Raw genomic sequence first — 19369 nt, forward strand, 5'->3', positions numbered from 1 at the left:
GCTTTTGCCCTGTAAGGCGGAAACTGCTCTTACTGTGTTTCCTGCATATACTCACTGCAGTTTCCAATCGCTTTTGGGAGGGTGGGGAGGGAATAAAAAGATGCCTGCTGTACACAAGGAAAATGCTGTAATAAAGTAGTTTCTCTATAGCAGAGAACTTGGAACACAACAGAACTTTTGACACTACAGATTCCTGTTTGAAATCTCTGGGTTTGTCTTGTCAATTGTCAGGGTTTGCGCACCTAACAGTGCTCATATTGTGTGGCACCCTGCAGCACACTTCAAAGGGTTTCATGGCACCCAGGTTGAGCATCACTGGTGCAGCTCGCTCACTGAATTTACTTCTACTTTCCTTACTGTGCTTGAGTGTCTGAGCTACATTGGCTCTTTTGGTAATGGGTTGAACAGCAGTTGCATTTGTCTTTTAGGACTACAGATCCCCAGTGCAGAAAACTTATTTACTTAAAAAACGCCTGTGCAACCATAGTACTAAGACTGTATGCATTTTCACAGGCATCTCTTTTTGCCTTGAACTGCTCAGTCACTTACTGAGGTTTCAGGTTTTTTCCCCCCTTGTGAAGAGTTGGGTGACTCGTTTCATGAGGCCAGATGGAACCACTATGACTACTCCACCTTTCTGTATAACACAGGCTGTAGACCATTTCTTTGTCTAGCCTAGTTGTGGTTGAACTACAGGATATGTCTTAAAAATTTAGTCTTGATGGTAGGTTCTAAGTGCTTAAGATTTTACCCCCATCCCCTGGTAAGATTTTGAATGATTAATTACCTTTACTGTTAAAATGTGTTTCTTTTATTTAGTTTGAATTTTGCTGACTTGACTTCTGAGCACTGAATTTCATTCCTTGTCCTCTTGATAAATGTACCCTATAGTGTCAGATGGCCTCTCACTGTGTGGGTGATTATAGATTTAATAGATTTTTGGGGGTCGGAAGAGACCTCAGTAGACCTAGTCTGACCCCCTGTCCTGGGCAGAACAGAGTGCTGGGGTCAGATGACTTACTATAGACGTATCAAATCACCTCTTAACCTTCTCTTTTCCATACAGCTCTAAACATTCCTTGGTTTTTTTTGTTTTGTTTTGTTTTTTGGTTTTTTTTACTGAATTCTCATCATATTGTCACTTAACCTTTTTTTCACTCTTTAGGAGTCCTTAATGTTCTGCTCTGCAGGACTGCATGTTTATCCTTTCTAAATCAATTTAAAGAGAGTTTTTCCTTCATTCCCCAAGAACAGTGGCATAAGGCTCAAACTCATGCAGGGCATTATCACTAAGCAATAAGACTGGGTTCCAAGATTATTTTAAATAGACTGTTAGGTTATCTGGATAACAGTAACTAGTTCTGCCTTGCCTAATGAGCCTGTGCTTTAACTCAGTCTTCATAGGAGTAAAGAAATCTGAATGAGTATATTAGTCATTCTATAATACATAGTTTCTCAACCTGTGGTATGCATACCCCTGGGGTATGTGGGTACCCCAACGCGCTCTCTCTCGCCCTCTTTTCCTCTCAAAACTATGGCAAAAAATTTGGTGTGCCGCACGTTGCACTGCGCTTTAAATTCCCCAATAATTATTTGGTTCAGCCAATAAATAAATTCCCCAGTAATAATGTGGTTCAGCCTTCCTAGGTTTGGGCAACATCACCTCTAGCCCAAGTACATACTTGAGTTGTGCATCCCTGGTGTAAAAGGTGGCAACCCTATCCACTCCAGATCAGACATCTGTCATATCAACATATAGCACACATTAGTTTGTAAATATAAGATCCCCTGGAAAATTGAGTGTTGGGGTACTTATTAAAATTTTCAGAACTGAGGGGGTACTTGCTACTTAAAAGGTTGAGAAACACTGCTATAATATACTGTCCTGTCCTTGAAATGGATGCTGTTATTATTGTAGCTGTTCAGTCCCTTTGGCTGGCTGGCTGGCTGGCTGGTTGTTATTAAAAACAAGTGGATTATCACTTTGTGAGATATTACTTTGTAATTATGTTTAAAATTAACATGAATTCAGTTATTACAAAGAAACAGAAGAAGCACCTGACTTGCAAGCTCTCTGCCTAGACTGCTTCTTTAAATGTTGGTGCTCCTGCCTTTCATCTCTTCACCCACACCAAAGAGCATCATCACGACCTTATAGAAGTTAAAGACTTTAAATATCACAGAAACTGAGGCTCTGTGCTAGTTGTATTCAGAGAAACTGTCTCTAGGTGTGTGAAAGAACGAGGAACCTCTAATTTCACATTGTGCATGTGTGTAAGAGGTAATCAGCTACATGCAAGTTTGTCAGAGAGAAGACCAACAGTTCTTAAGGCTTGTGGTGAGTTCTTTGGGACAGCGATTTCCTTTACTTGGAGGTTTCTTTAGCACTAATACCACCAGGGCTGCACAAACATTCTCTGACTCGATAGTGGCCTGTGCTTCCTTGTTTAATCAAGATCCACAAAACTGCTTCAATGGTGGGCAGATCTTACTGGCTTTGGGTCACCCAGGACCTCTAGGGTTACTATTAGTACTTCATTCTTCTGACGTTTGGGAACAGAGTAGGTTTCAACCCTCCACCTCCCAAGTCCTTATGTCTAATTCCAGACAGCTGTTCTACATACTTCAACATTTAGCCAAATCTAATGTCTTTATGAAAATTACATCATTCCTGGGGGGGAAAAAGAGCCATGTTGGCTTGCAGTGTATTTGAAATGAAGGGTCTGGGGAAAGAATGTGGTGGCCAGTGGGGAAAGAAATGTTCTCTGAGTTTCTTGGGGAGCCCATGCAAACAAGGTGTTAAAAACCTAAAAGTAGCTTGGCAGTCCCTTTAAGTTGACCTGTATGCTACAGGAGTGAATGTTATTAACTGATAGTGCTTAAGAATGACAGCTAAGAATTATTGCTCAAGAGCCTTAGTGTTGGCTTTCTAGATGCCACCCTTGTTAGACAGACAGGAAGTCCTATTCCCTCAGTTTGTGCTTTGCAGACTGGTTTGAGATTCTAGCTGGGATTTTGTTTGGTTGGTTTTTTTTGTTCCTGCATACATTGTAAATGTAGTTGCCTGTTCTAATTACAAAATGGCAATGTGCCCAGTATGTACAACGAGTCTTGGTTTTGGAGGTGCAGCTGCTATCAGAATGTTGCTGTATTCAGCATTTGCATGGCACTAAATCTTTCCCCTTGTTGGCAGGTTTCCTATTGCAAAGCTGGCTTTAATGTAGCCCTCTGCTTTCATCCCCCTTTACAACTAGTGTCACAAAACAGGTTTCTTTTCTACATCTGACCAGAAAAGGTTTAAGACCAAAACCCTCTTAATGATTCTTGTTCCTCATTCCCTGGGGCAGCTGCTGTATCTAGGACATCAGCAAGCTGTGCCACTTGCAGACTGTCTTAAATATAGAATGTCACCTAGATACAGGCTGTAGCATAACTGGCCATTTCAGTAATTACATTTTAAAATTGAAGTTGCAGAGATGAAGAGCTAACAACAACACAGTTTAGTGATGTAGCAAAATAATTCATGGTGTGAGGTTTAATCTTTTTATATTTTATTCCATTGAAAGACTTTGAACATGCATTTCTTAGTCTCTTTTTGGTGTCCGTTTCAAAATCTGAACTGTTGCGATAGGAAGCCAACCAACTATGAAAAATGGAATGTACAAAATAAGTTTGTTTCACTCAAGTTTTTGGTCAAAGTTTTTCTGAGCACGTCTAAATTTGGGCTGGGGAAATGAAGCTTGAAGTTGCAAGGGAAGTGTGTGAATCTCCTTTTTTTTAGGGTTTTTTTTTCTTATAATGCAAATGAAGGGTACAGTCTAGGCAGCACTGAAGACTTCTGTTCGCAGAAGGGATATAGCACACTGGCTGTCTGGGAATGCCTGCTACACGGTATGTCTAATGTGATACATTCCTTGTCCCACATACCCACCCTTGTATCTGCCAAAATTGATTTAGAGGCGCCTGTGGATGCACCCTGACTCGTTTTTCATAGCTGTTAATGGATCTATCATCCACAAATATTGGGGCTGTGCGAAATGACAGCGTTCTGTTTCAATGTTTCAATGGAATAGCATTTCGTTTTGAATTTTGTTTCAATTCAAAACAGCTGTTCCGTTTTCTTCCCTCAAAACTGTTTCGACATTTCGCCCATAGGGTATAATGGGGAAGGACAAAACAGCCTATAACGATGTCATTTCAGGCTTGATTTGGATGAAACTTGCAGGAATGGTAGCCCCTTCTGAGGGCATGAATCATGCCAAGTTTCAAAGAGAGAGGTGCAGGGGGGTTGGGGAAACTGCACCCCAAAGTTTTGAAAGTAAAACTCATGTCATATGTATGTGTTAAGCCACAGCAGGGTCAAAACTGCAGGCATGCTAGCCCCTTCTGAGGCCATGAAGCCTGCCAGCTTTCAAGGAGATAGGTGCAGGGGCTTCTGGGTTTTGGGGCCCTGTACCTCTAGCTGCTGATGGGCAAAACTCGTGACATGGGTGCTTGTACAACTGTGTCCATGGGGGGGGCACAGACTACTGCAGGCCTGGCTACTAGGCCCTGCTGCAGCCACAAAGCCTGCCAGCTGTTAAGGAGATAGGTGCAGGGGGGTTCTGGGGCCCTGCACCACACTACCTGCTGACAGACAAACCTCGTGACATGGGTGCTTGTGCTAGCTGCTGTGTTCTGCAATCAATCATGATTCACTCAGGGACCAGCTCAATACACAGTAGCTAGCCAGGATAACGAGTTAATGAGCAAGGATTAACACCTACAAAACCACAGAGGATGGAGAGAATCTATACAGAGCCAGGAACTGCTTCTGCCCCAAGACGGAGAGACAGTCAGTTGCACAAGCACCCGTGACATGAGTTTTGCCTGTCAGCAGCTAGGGGCACAGGGCCCCAGAACCCCCCTGCACCAATCTCCTTGAAAGCTGGCAGGCTTCATAGCCTCAGCAGGGGCTAGCAGGCCTGCAGCTTTCATCCTGCTGCACCTTGATGCACACACTGTCACCCATGTCATGAGTTTTGCTTGTCCGCAGCTTCAGGTACAGTTTCCCCCAAACCCCTGCGCCTATCTCCTTGAAACTTGGCAGGCTTTGTGGCCTCTGCAGGGGGAAACGGGTCAAAACAGCATTGAAACAAAACGGGGGGGTGAAATTTCACACAGCCCTAAAGAATATGTCTTCTTCCTTTTGGAACCTGACTATATTCTCTGCCTCTCTAACATCCTGTGGTAACGAGTTCTACAAGTTAACTGTGCACTGTATAAAAACAGTACTTTGACATTTGTGAGGATGAATCATGGTAGACCTAAAAGAGACCCTTCCACAGGAAGCTGAATCGAGTTTGTTCACTTGTCTCTCTGAAGTGAAACGGGACCTGATCTCTAGGTACATAATTCCTGTTTTATTTTAATGCGAGTGAAATGTCTAATAACCCTTAATTTATCAGAATTAAAGGTGACTTCAAATTTAAGATCCCTCTCTAATAATTAGATTCTGTACATAGGACACTATACATTTGTTACAATTTTCTAGCTTAGAATCTAATTATTGAAGGATAATCTTAAATTCATCCCTTCCACTGTTGTGGCAGGGAAAGCAGCAGTGTGGGGTGAGGGGCCAGACCCCTATCCTTTGGCCTCCCTGCCAGTCCCCCATTCTCTGTCCTTCCAGTGCCTCTGCCTAAACCTGGCCACCTGCCCTCCCTCTACCTCCCTTGATGGCTGCCCTCCCTGCTCTTTGCCCCTTTTGTGCCTGTGTGAGGGCCACTTGCTCCCCCTTTCCTGCCTCTGCCTGCTGTCTCTCGTACACACCACCCCGCTGCCATTTACTTTCTGTGGGAGCTCCAGCGCCACAGCAGTAGTAGCTCCAGACCCAGCCAGAGGGGGGTGGGAGCTGGAGCAGAAGGTAAGTAGCTGCGGGGAAGGGAGGGCGGCAGGCTGTGTAGTCTCTCCCAGCTTCTCCTGCCACAAGCCGTCTTCCCCTGTTTCATGAGCCACCCTGGCAAAGGACAGACAGCAGCTTAACTCCAGCTTCAGCCTGGAGCCTGAGGCCAAAGCCAGAGTTGAACTGTCATCGGCCTCCGGCACATACTCGAATTTAAGATGACCTTCCTCCCCCACCTGGATTGTGGGGAGAAAAGCCTTACTTTAGATTCAAGTAAATGTAGTAGAAACCTGGCTCTTCTCTTTTACTTCGAACCACTGACCACATGGACTTTCCCTAAACTTGTGAGCATTTAAATGAAGTGTAATGCTTTTGTATCCAGTTGGAACCTTTTTGGCATCTAATAAAAGGAAAAGGGTGGATTAGTTTGGTGGCTGAACATTCCTCTTGAAGTCAGCAGCAATATTAACTGTAGTAACCATGAAATGAAATTCAGGAGGGAAAGCTATGCTGGTCTATCAGAATTAGTCAGACCTTTGTCCAGTGCAGATTGAAAGGGAATTTTAGATTAATATCAGAACAGTGCCAACCCTTCAGCAGCAGATAGTCCAACACTGAGACATTAGCAGCTGAGACCCTACTGAGCAAACTTGCCATGTAGAGAAAATCCACAGCAGTCCTCAAATCCAGCTAACACATGGCATGTTCCTGGAGCCTTTTAGCCAGAGCCTAAAAGCCTCACTGTGAGAGAGCTTTTCTATATAGCAGGTAATGCAACAGAATATTTATTTTTGGTAACCTAACGTGTTTTCTCAGAACAAGCCATTGCTAAGTAACAGCGGGTGTGAGAATCCCTATCCCCACTAAAGAATTACTTGTAGCACTGGCTGGTTCAGCTGCCTATATGAGAATGGAATGGCTGGATTATGTTTATAGTGTTTCCCAAATTTACAGGACCCATTTATGTATAAAACCCATTACAGTGAAGAAACCTAGTTCTTTAACATTTCAACGACCCTAGTTTCCTGTCATTCTGGTTGAATAGATCTAAATGACTGATTTTGATTGTAGGTTGAATCAGTAAACAAGAAATCATGTTGTGAATCACTAGTCTTGTTTTGCTGTGCATTTATTTTTCAGAAAAGATTCATTCTCAGCTGGTAACAATTAAAGCATGTTGATTTGCAAGCAAGTATATTTTTACACTAAATTTGGTAGTTCCTACTAAACAGGAAGAGACACTATATCAGTGCACACTGAAAAAATATCTTAACATGCATTGATTCAAATTCTTAATTTTTAATTCTTTATTCCAGTGAATGACAGGTTGATTCTGAAAAATAAAATATTTTCTGGATTCTGTTCATAATTAAGGGCACATGTTTTTATTAATTATGAGTCAAATTGTGCTACTTTTTAAAACAATTTATGATATAGCAAATTTAAGCTTCAGATTTTAGTTTTAAATAGGTTGTTTTTGAGAAATGTATTTAATTCAGAATATTTAAAACATCAAGTTATTGTTTTCCACCCTGCTTCCACTGTACCTTCTGTTCAATCTTTCAGATATTATTTATATAATATATTGGTATAGATAGCTGTATTGGAATTATTACCTACTTCTCTCAGCAGCTCCACACCTCTCCTGTACAAATCTAGTGACACTTTCCTAATCCCACCTAATGTTTGTAAATGGAAGGTTATATTAGCTACTGCATGTTTTATGTTGTTTTATGTAGAATGTATATCTGAATTGAGGTAAGAAAGGATAATGTAACATGAATAAAACCTTAGGGTTCGCTGGAAAAACTGACCTGGATCAAGTGATTGTCCATACTGGATAGTTGTGGTTCTGCTTTTTTGCTTCTTTGTTTGGTTCTCCAACACCAAATGCTCAGGCTCTTCTCCCTTCCTTTCTGCAACAGATAATGTAAACTGCTGCCCTTTTGTCTGAGATACAACAGTGACCATGCTTATAGTGTTAACACACATTCCTTTCTGGCTCAGGAGTCACCTAGGTAGCCAGTGGTAAATGTAAAGTTAGAGAGCACCTATACACATGATGGACCTCTGCTCCAACATGTACTAATTAGCACACATCAGAGCAGACTTGATTAATAGTCTGCTGCATGTGTCGGAGCCTGCTAATTAGCATGCTCCAGCAGCCTCCTTGTCATGTGAATTCAGCGTCCCTGCGTTTCAGAATGGTGGCGGGGACACTTTACCTAAAGCCTCCGCCACCAGGATGCAGAATACATGTGATACTGCAGGCACTTTAACTAGTGTCTCTCAGAGCTGCTCTAATTAAAGCATCCCCTCCACCCCACTCCACATGTATAGATGTCCATAATGCTCACCCCTAGGTGATTTGTAGCAAACCCATTCCAGTTCAAAAGAGAAAGCTGCTAGGTTAGTTAAATTTGCATTGCATTATTCATAATGACAGGGAAAAGCTACTGTGTACAGAGTAAAAACAAAAAACCTCTCCATCTATACCTCCAGGCTCTCCCCTGCCCACCACCCCCAAGGCTCAGGCTCTGGGACCTGGCTCAGGAGCTAGAATCTTTTCCACATGTACAGTTGTGTGTTACCCATGTACATTGCTAAGTTAGAGAGCAGCAGCCACCTTGTTAACTACACTAATTCCCCAGAATGTCACCTTGCTAGAGGACTGTCTGGACATAAATGAGAACAATATTTTCCCTGTACCCTCTTGTAATAAAAGGAAATAGAATAAAATAACTCTACGTTGCGCTTTCCAAAGTGTTGGAAAGTTAATCTTGTTGTTTAATCTTGCTTGAGTAGATGCATTTCGCAGCACTGAACTTTTTGTTTCTAGGATCAGGGAATTTGCTGTTTACCCATGTATTAAGAGTGAAAAGAATTAGAATTATACTACCTCAATACAGAGGCCCTTTCAGCTAGAGCAGTGTTTCTCAACCCGTGGGTCATGACCCAAAAGTGGGTCTCAAGGATATATGAAAGGGTCGTGAACAAACTTGTAAAAAATGGATTCTCCTTTAAAAGGAGAAAAATGTGGGAAATCCTGGCTTTTCCCGTGCAGAGTTCCAGCCTGCAGGGGGCTGCTTGGGCCCCTTTGCCCACACACAACCCCCTCTGCCCTGCACGCTGGGGCCTGAGGCCTGGGGTCAGAGGGTAGTGGATCAGGAGTAAGGGGCACTGGACTAACCATTGATGTTTACAAATGGGTCCTGATACAAAAAAGTTTGAAAACCGTTGCACTAGAGTAGTAGTCATTTTTTGTCTTTGTTTCTTCTTTGTACTCCCAGTTGTTTCTTCAAGGGATATTTTGGAATCGGACAACCCTCTGGTTCAGCCTGTCCCCCCCATTAAAGCCCTGCTACTTTTGAATTAGAACTGTAGTAGCAGTGGTTCTGCTTAAGGCTTATTTGCCTTTTTTAAAGATGCACCACAAACAGTGCTGGTATCAGACCAGTATAGCCCTCTAATATGGCCACAGTTACACCACTACTAGGTTGCTGTATGCAAGTTCTCCATTTCTTTAAGACATGGAGTAAGTACCACTACACTAATATCACTGTATACACGCCAGGAATAAATAGTAAAAATCACACCCCACCTGACATAATTATGTTTGAACTTTTAGCTGTAGATTTGACCTCAAATATCCCAGTGGCTGTGTAGATTCTAACAGGATTTCCCTGGTCAGTGTGAGCAAGAGGAGTTCTAGCTGTGCCAGGCAGCCCAAGCCCTGAAAAATGCTTAGCAAGTTCAAACTTACCTATGCACATGCATTTGATTTGTTTTGAGGCTGGGTTTTGATACCCTAGGAAGCACTTGCACTGGTAATGTTTGCGATCTGAGTTTAGGATCTCAAGAGCACCTTTTGTGCTTGTTGTTTTATTAACTCCTCTGGGGACCTTGCTGTCCGGTGGGCCTGCTTTTCTTTATTCGCCTCTACTGGTAACTTGACTGACTTGTTTTTAAACCTTTGTCAATAGTTTTTCCTGAATTTCCTGTAGTCTTATTTCCAGACCCAGCACCAGTTTTTCCCTTTGATTACGTACACTTAGGAGAAACCCCTTCCAGTTGCTTAGAAAGCCTAAGGGCTACATATAAAACCACACCTTACTTCAGGAGTTCCCAAGAGATAGGAGATGGTGGGATCAATCAGATGAGCAAAACACAAAGCAGAAGCTGTAGTAATGAGATCTAATTAATATGTTACAACTGCAGGTGGATGTTGTAAAGTGCTGTAGATAGATGTGTACAGGCAGTCCTCGGATTTGCAACACGATTTCTTAAAACCACATCTTCAGTCGAAATGTAACTCAGAACTGATTTTTCTCATAGGAAACAATGTTATAAGTGGAAGATTGGTTCCTGATCCAAGGCCCGATACCTATTTTCACCAAAAATAACCCAGAATTTTGTACTCAATCAATTATAGATGAGTAATATAGCTGCATTAATGTATTTATTTTGTAAATAGCAATCATATTGATTTGGAAGGACTTATTTGAGGTGACTTTGGAGTTTTTTGAGGGGTCTTGGTTGGCGTCTTCTCAGGAATCTTGGCTGCAGGTTTTTCTGGAGTCTTGTCTGCTTTGTTTAAAGAAAGTGTCCAAGGAAATTTGGACAGATGTTCATCAGGGAGGTGGGCAACACAGCGAACTTGTTTGCTGGCGTGGTGTTGCGTTGGATCAAGCATTGTAAAGTCAAAACTAAAAGTTGAAACAGGTTGTCAATTTAGAAACGTTGTAACTCAAAGTTGTAAGTTGAGGACTGCCTATATACCTGTGTGTGCTTTTGTTCAGTAACTGTTGATATCTTGGCTAAAGAGATCTTAGGTTGTCATGCTTCAGAACAAAAGGACCAGCTAAACTAGAAGGGGCTATTGAGTACTGAGCCAGGCCTTCCCTTGGAGGCAAGAGCCAATACAAGAAGCTTTCAGGGCAGGCATAAACCCCCCTCCTTTCAGGTCTCTAACTGAAACACTGCTGTTACAGCTGGTAATCGCTTAGGGGTGCACCAATATATCAGTTGGCTATCTGATTAGCACTGATGAATGAGAAATGATGTTATTGGCTATCAGCTTTTTTTTTCTTTTGGTTGTTGTAGCCGATGAATTAAGTCTGCGTCCCCGGAGCAGCCTGGTGAGCATAATCCAGTCCCCACGCCCTGCCACTGGCCCAAACCCACAGCGTACTCCAGGTCCTGGTGAACAAGGGGAGGGGGTGCTGGTGAGTGGTCACAGGGCGCTGAACTCAGCAACAAAGGGACCATTACTGGCTCTTGCTGCTATGACAATGCTGCATGTGCACTGGGGGCCTGAGCACCTGAGCTGCCATGGAGACATTGGGCTGTGCGCGGGCAGGGGAAGGTGCTGTGCAAGGGGGCATTCTGCTCTGCTGGGCACCAAATGCCTTTGCAAAAGCAGCTTTGCTCCAGCAGCTGTGGACACTGAGGCAGCATCATGCTCTGTGGCTCCAAACACACCTGGTGCTGTTCTCTGTGCAGGGCTTTGCCCTGCCTGCTCAGGAAAGCAGCACGGGCTGCACAGGAAACGGGTAGGAGCTGCGGGCGAGGGGGCAACGTGCATGGGAATAAAGTGGTCGCTGCATTTCTCATCGAGGGCCAGAGCAGGCAGGAGGGGTGTGTGTGTGTGTGTGTGTGTGTGTGTGTGTGTGTGTTAAATACAAAACAAACAAACAAAAAGGTTTATGTCAGTAGTTTAAAATGCCTTGCAGTATTACTAAATATTGGTTATCGGATCGGCATCCGCCAATATGGGTGGTTAATCATTGGCTATCAGTATCCACCAAGAAAATCTTTATCGGTGCAGCCCTAGCAATCAGCTTAAGTTTGAGGATTTGAAGTTTCTTATAGGCCAGGGGTGGGCAAAATGTGGCCCACAGGCCCTTCTATCCAGCCCATGGGGCCCCTAAAAAATTTAGAAAATTAGCACCTATCTGCCCTTGGCTGCCTGTCATGTGGCCCTCGATGGCTTGCCAAAACTCAGTAAGCAACCCTCCGCCCGAAATAAATGCCCACCCTTGTTATAGGCCTTATTCTAGCTGATAATGCTGTTCTTGCTCATTTATGCTAATTTTTATTGTGAAACATTGTTTACTTCAATATCTTGAGGCATGCTATTTATAAGTTGCATAAAAGTATCATTTAAAAGGACCCACCAACAGCAGAAGCTGCACTTTGGGGTCCGGCTCTGGCATGAGATGCACGGGCGGAAACCTGTCACGCCCCCACGAGCCCCAGGGACTCCCAGCAGACGCAGTGGACACTGACCTTGACCCCCAGCACAGCCGAAAAGTGGGTGGGTGTTATAGCTGTGGGAGGCAGCTGAGAGGAGCCAAGGAGGGTGTGTCATTGTCGTGTCCTCCCGGCTGCTACTTGGCTCAGTCCCCCAGGGAGCCATGCATCCTGGTGCCACCTGGCATGTGAAATAGAGGAAGGGGGAGGCACTTACATGCCCCCTTCTCCGGTGGGTCAGAGATCTCCCAGGCCCTAGAGCAGCACAGCACCAGAGGCTGGCCCACTGCACATGCGCAGGATTTAAAAGGGCCTGTCAGCGGCAGAATCCACACTTTGGGGTCCGGCATGAAACTCAGGGGTGGAAGCTCATTGCACCCCTCCGAGCCCGGACCCGCAGCAGACACAGCAGACCCCAACCTTGACCCCCCCAGCACAGCCAGGAGGTAGGTGGAGCTCGCGGTTCGTGAGTGTTAGATAGCTGCGGAAGGCAGCTGAAAGGAGCCGAGGAGGGTCATGCTCCCGCCCCCTCCCGACTCTTATTTGGCCTACCCCCTCCAGGGAGGTGCATGCCCCGCCCCCCTGGTACCACTGAGTCTTCTACCCAGATGGAGCCCATGGCTCCAGGCTCCACCCAGACAAAGCCCCTGGCTCTTGGCTGTGGGGGCTGCCTGGTACAAATGCAGGCATGTGGGTTCAGGAGCAAGAACACCTCCCATTGTGGGGTGTACTCCACAGTAGAGTCCCTGGAGTGCCAGATAGGGGAGCTTCAGGCTGTGGTTCAGAGGCTGGGTGCCATCCGGGATGGCGAAGAGGAGACCAATGCCTACCACTAGGCTCTTCATCTAAAGAATGAGGGGAGAAGAGCAAGAAAGGCTAGCAGGGTGAGGGTGTACAAGAGGAGCCCCTGTAAAGTCCAGCTGGGGGTTGCATGGACAAAGGTAGTCTCTAGCCCCAAGGCATCCTGCACCAGGGTCAGCACCCCCCTGAAGCTTCAAAACGGATACAAACCCCTCGCAACATCAGCAGAGTCACTAGCTCCAGCACTTGAGGAAGGAAGGTGACTAGCAACCACACCTAAGAAGAGGCGCAGAGTGGTCGTTGTGGGAGATTTCCTCTGGAGAGAGACAGAGGGTGAGATCTGCCACCCCAGCCCCTTAGCCCATGAGGTTTGCTGCCTCCCAGGGGTCTGTATCCAGGATGTAGCCAAGAGGATCCCAAAATTTACCCGCCCTCCAACCTCTATCCCATAGTCCTCATCCATGTGGGCACAAATGACACGGCTCGGCGCAATCCCAGCCAGATCATAGGTGACTACGGGGCTCTGGGGGCAGGGCTTAAACGTTTGGTGGCACAGGTGGTTTTCTCCTCAATGTTCCCTGTTATAGGCCACAGGCATAGGAGGATGAGATGTATTGAAGAGGTAAACAGAAAACTGTGGCATTGGTGCCACTGTGAAGGCTTCACCTTCTTCAATCAGAGTCCACACCTCAGGGAACGAAGCAGTGGTCTGTTAGGAAGAGACGGTTTCCACCTTACCCCAACAGGAAAGAAGCTATTTTCGACCAGATTGGCTGACCTGCTCAACAGAACTAAGATCACTGGGCGACGGGTGGACATCCATCAGAATAAGCCCAGGAAGAGTCAAACACATAATCAGTAGGTCAGGAAATACAATCAAACTTACTCCTATCCCAGCCCATGAGCAGGACTCTCCTAAGCATACAAAGAATCCTAGGGTTTCCAATGGCAGGCTCAGCTGCCTGTACACTAATGCTAAGAACATGGGGAACAAACAGGAGAAACTGGCCCTCCTGCTAAGCAATAAGAAATATCATCTCATAGGGATAACAGAGAGCTGGTGGGACTCCACCTATGACTGGACCACAGGTATAGATGGCTATACCTTGTACAGGAGAGATCATGCTGGGAGGAAGGGTGGGAGTGTAGCTCTCTGTGTCAAGGAGCAGTACACTTCCCTGCTAGCTGACACAGGCACCCAAGGAGGCTTACTTGAAGCCCTCTGGGTTAGAACACAGGGAGAACGTGGTGAAGGGGATATTACTGTAGGAGTCTATTACAGACCTCCTAACCAGGAGGAAGTGCTTGACCACGAATTCCCTAGGGAACTAACAGGCTGCATGCTCTCGGTGCACGGTTGTCATGAGTGATTTTAGCCACCCTGACATCTCGTGGGAGGAGCGTTCAGCCAAATTAGATCAGTCACATAGCTTTCTCACTTGTATTGACAAACTCTATCTGACTCAAGATGTCCACGGGCTGACACAAGGCGAGGCACTGCTAGAGCTGGTTCTGGCCAAAGCGGATGATCTAGTGAGCAACCTGAGGATTGAAGGGAAGCTCAGTGACAGTGATCACAAGTTGATCACCTTCCTTATCCATTGCAAAGCTGGCAAATCAGTCAGCAATGCAGAAATCCTCAACTTTAGGAAAGCTGACTTTCACAAGTTCTGGATGTTGGTTGTCGAGGTCCTGAAAGATCACAATCTGACAGCAAAGGGAGTCCAAGATGAGTGGTTGCTCCTTAAGGATGTGATCTTAAAAGCACAAGGGAAGTTCATTCTGGCCTGCAGGAAAGGTAGTAAAAGGGCTGGGAAACCTCCTTGGCTAAATCGGGGACTCATGGACCTCCTCAGTCTTAAAAGAGAAGCCTGTAAGGGTTGGAAGACAGGAAATACCTCTAAGGAGGATTATGCATCACTGGCCCACAGCAGTAGGGAATGAACCAGAAAAGCCAAGGCTGATACTAAGCTAAAGCTAACTATGGGAATCAAGGACAATAAAAAGTCCTCCTTCAGATACCTAGCAAGTTGAAAGGAAAACAAGGTCAACATTGGACCCCTGCTGAATCGAATGGGGCAGCTGACAACCGACACCCAGGAAAAAGTTAATCTCAATGATTATTTTGCATCAGTTTTCCACCAGCCCAAGGGGATCACCCTGCCTGACAGGACACAGGACTATGAGGTTACGGGTGACCATATGCCTACATTTGTTGAAGACCTTGAGAGGCTGGACATCCATAAGTCACCAGGCCCTGATGGAATGGAAATGCAGGTTTTACAGAAGCCAAACAGTGGCTTTGCCCTACACTTAAAGGCTGTCTCCAGTTGTGTGTGGCTGTGTGATATGTTGTGCAGCAGACCCATCTGCAGTGCCACGTACCGCACATTCAGGTGTTTTCCACGCTGCTGTCTTGCAGTGCAGGGGTTTTTTTGACTTCTGGATCTCTGCACAGAAAAAACCTGGAGTAGTGCACACAGGGGCAGCATGTACCCCTCAAAACTAGAGCCTGGCTGGCCGGAGCCACACTCCAGTTGCCGGCCAGACTCTAAGCTGCAGGAGCAAAGTGGCTGTAGCTTCCCAGCCCCCAGGACCCCAAGTAAGGCAGCTGGGGCCAACAACTGTGCTGGCCCCAGCGTCCCTTACGACACCTAGGGTAACCTGCTGTGCATGGCATAGATGTTGTCTCCAGGGAACCAAACATCTGCACTTGTCTGGACACAGCCAAAGAGTCTCCCTGGGGCTGCTGCCTGTACTTCTAGTTCACAAACTACCAGCTTGTAGAGGAATAGAGCAGGAAGGGGAGGGAGGGGAGCAAAACCCATTGTGGCAGGAGCGCCTGCTGCTCCTGTTGCAGCTGCTTCACTGTCCAGCTCTGTGCATCTCTCCTGGAAATAGATATGTGGGACAGTTTCACCTGGCTGGTGCTGCCATCACAGGACCCTTAAAAGGGTCTTGTAGCAACCCAGTTGAAAACTGCTGCTCTAGTCTAGATCATTATGTCCTTCTCTTCTGGTGTTGTAGGTGTTCTCTGCCCTTTCCAGTTATATGGCCAGATCATTTTTGACTTTGCTCCAAAGAACGGGGGAACTGCCTATTTCCTGAGTTCAAATGAATCCTGAAAATCACGTGTATTAAGGCGGCCTAACTAAATTTAAAATGTCATTGCTTGAAGGCCTGAGGGATGCTTAATGATTGTAACAGTTCTACATATTACTTACTGTCTGAGAGCTTTTTTGAGTTGAGGGGGTGGGGTGTAGAGGAAACAAGTTATAGAAACTGGAACATAGAAGATGGAAAAAGGCGGGGATCAGCAACCTTTTTCGAACTGTGGGATGGAAAAACCCAGCGCCAGTCCAGTATGAACCAGGTGGCTTCAGCATATCAGTGGTGAGAGGCTCTTTTTGAAAAAATAAATGGATAGACAGGACAAATTCTCTACAAGAGACAAAAGGTGACCAATAAGTGCTGGAGTATACAAGCTGTTGTCTGGCTCTGTCAAACAGCAAAGAAACCAACAGCAAGCATTTAATTTGACACCCGTTCCTCACAGAAGCTCCCATGAATATCAGTGCATTTGTCCAGCATTTGGTATTGTTTGACCTGCGGGGAAGATCCAACCCATGGAGACACTGGATCCAGCCCTCGGAGCTGGAGGGCTCTATAAGGCTCTTTTCTTTGTGCACAGGGAAGTAATTATTTGCTTTGCCACTTACTGGCCGCCCTTTTCCTCCCTTTATTTTTAAATAAGTTTTGTGATAACATTGTAGAAAATTTCTCATTCTGTATTTGTGTGATCCCACAGATTCTGTGGTGATGATGGTGAAGGAAGAGAAGTTGAGTTGTTTTTTTTGTAGGAACTTATTCCCTGCTGTGCTTTAAATCCAAACTGAGGTGAAGTGTTGGTACAGAAGGACCAGAAGCAGAGTAAACTGATCTCATTCTACTGTCTCTCCCTGAATAAAGTTAAAAAGTAAATAGCATGTACTTCCCTTACCTTGTTTAAATTTAAGGAAAAAACAAAGGCACTGAAAACTGTTGACACACTAATTTTAGCACACCCAGAGAACTGTGCATGATATGCCATGGTTATCCACTCATTTACTTCAGCACAGTTTAACTGTCTTTCACTGAAGTCATTGCGGCACCTCCAGTTTCACTGTCACTATCTGTAACTTATTAGTTCAATTTCAGAATCAAATTGAGGCAAATCTGATTCAGAACCAAAGATGTGGGGTGGAAAATTTCCTGTGGAAAAATAAAGCACTGGAAAATTTTCTGCCCCACATCTCTGGCCAGGGGACCTGCCTGGCTTTCCCAGCATCTAGTAGCTCCTTCTGTCCCTGATGCAGCGCTTGCTCTGGGCAGGAGGTAGGGAAGTGGGGGGGGCGGGCATGCAGCTGGGTGGGAGTGCGGAGCGTGGGCTTGGGGCTGGCAGGAGCCCTGAGCCCACGCCCAGGGGAGCAGCAGGAGCACAGATCAGGTAGGAAGGGTGTGGGGTGTGAGGAAGGTTTGGGGGGTGTGGCCCCCCATGGTGCACAGCCCCTGCCACCACCAGTGGCAGCAGCAGACAGTGGGCCCTCAAGGTGCTCATGGCCCACGCAGGAACAGCCGTCTGGTGGTGCGCTGCTCCAACCGGTTCTGGAAGCTGCACATAGCGGCAAGAAGCAGAACCAGGCTGACTTGTCTGTATTGCGCAGGGCTCCCCAGAGCTCATGTGCAACTACTGGCACTCGTGTGCCAGCAGGAGGAAGCCCTGCGCGATGGAGCCAGCTACCTTCCCTGCTCCCTGCCACTATGTTTAGGTCCTGGGACCCCACCAGAAACAGAGGGGATCCCTGCCCCTTGCTTCTTGGCAGAGTCCTGGCAGCTGCACATGGTGGCAGGGAGCGGGGCCAGGCCGCTGGCTCCATTGCACTGGTCTTCCCCAATGGCATGCAAGTGCTAGGAGCTGCACATGTGCCATGGGGAGCCCTTTACGATAGCGATGGGTTGGCCTGGCTCTGCTTTTTGCTGCCATGTGCAGCTCCTGGAATTGGCTGGAGCCATGTGCCACCAGGCAGCAGTGCCTGCATGAACCACGAGCAACCTGAAGGCCTTGCCACCTGCTGCTGCTGCCAGCAGCAGCAGAGGCTATGTGCCACAGGAGAGGGAGTCTGCAGGGGAGTCCTCACACCCCACACACCCCCACTCTGTCCCCACAACCCCCCCATGTATACACACCACGATATAAACACACACACACACACCCCTCCCAACCACACCCCACACACAATATACAAGAGTAAGACTTTATTTTTGAACTATTATGCAGTCACCTGTATACACACTACGCAAGCACAAATCATGACACAAAAAAATTTCAAAATAAAATTTAAAAATGTTATAATAAGTGTGTGACTTTTAGTATTCGACTTTTTTTTTCTGGCTCCTTGCCCCCTGCCCGGCCTGGATATGTATCTCTGGTGTACTATTGTAGCTCTCTGAAAATGGTTACATATAGGAACCTCAGTCTGAGTTGCCTTTTTATGTAGTGTCTTGGATATATGTGGTGGTGTACCAGATGTAGTGTTCCAGATGTGCAAGTGTGAGCACTGCCTGCTAGGCCTGTGCAAAGCAGCAAGCATCGGATTCGGATTTGGCCAATTCGGCTGGACAGTGATTCGATTCAGTGATTCGAATCACTGTCCCGATTCAGTTCGGATTCGGAGATTTGCTGCTGACTCCAGCTGAATCTCCTCTGAATCAAATAGGCACTTTAAAAAAAAAAAACAAACAAAAAAACCCCTGCACTCACCAGCTGCAGCAGCAGCAATCGGGGCCTCTGGGGGCTTGTGGCAGAGCCCTCCTGCAGGGCAGTGGGGGGCAGTGGAGATTGTCCCCCCTGCCTGGCACCCACACAGCAGCAGTGTGGCTTGGCAGGGCCCCGTGTGTTGTTCCGGAGCTGGGGTGGCTCCAGCAGTCACCTGGAGCCCGGCAACACTCAGCCCGTGCGGCACCAGCTCCCGGACAGTGCGCAGCACCCTGCCGAGCCTCACTGCACCCGCTCGATGCGACAGCTGCCACGTGGGTACTGGGGAGGAGGGGGGGCCCTGCTGCTGCCGTCGCCCCATGCTGTGCGGGGGGGCTCTGCCACAAGCCCACAGAGTCCCCGATCACTGCTGCTGCAGCTAGTGAGTGTGGGGCTTGTTTTTTTGGGAGGTTTTTTTTGCTTTTTTTTAAGTGCCCAGCTGCTGGGGCTGGGTGGGGCAGCCATGAAGGGGAAAGGGCAGGGGGTGGGCCTGGGTGGGTGGGGTGCTCAGGGGGGCTGGGGGAGCCAGTAGAGGTCCCCCCATGGTCCCCTCCCCCCTCCTTCAGGCCTCCCCCTCCCCCCAATTACTGGCATGGATCCCGGGTCCAGCTTCCAGTTCGATTTGGACTTTTTAATGG

At 46.6% G+C, this 19369-nt stretch overlaps 1 protein-coding gene across 2 annotated transcripts in view; it reads left to right on the top strand.

Annotated features, from left to right (window-relative positions):
• The window catches only part of NAA60 (N-alpha-acetyltransferase 60, NatF catalytic subunit), a 34128-nt gene that overhangs the window by 692 nt on the left and 14067 nt on the right, over nucleotides 1-19369 (top strand). The window lies entirely within an intron of this gene.

Source organism: Alligator mississippiensis, chromosome 13 (assembly GCF_030867095.1).
Source record: "Alligator mississippiensis isolate rAllMis1 chromosome 13, rAllMis1, whole genome shotgun sequence".
Classification (NCBI taxonomy): domain Eukaryota; kingdom Metazoa; phylum Chordata; order Crocodylia; family Alligatoridae; genus Alligator; species Alligator mississippiensis.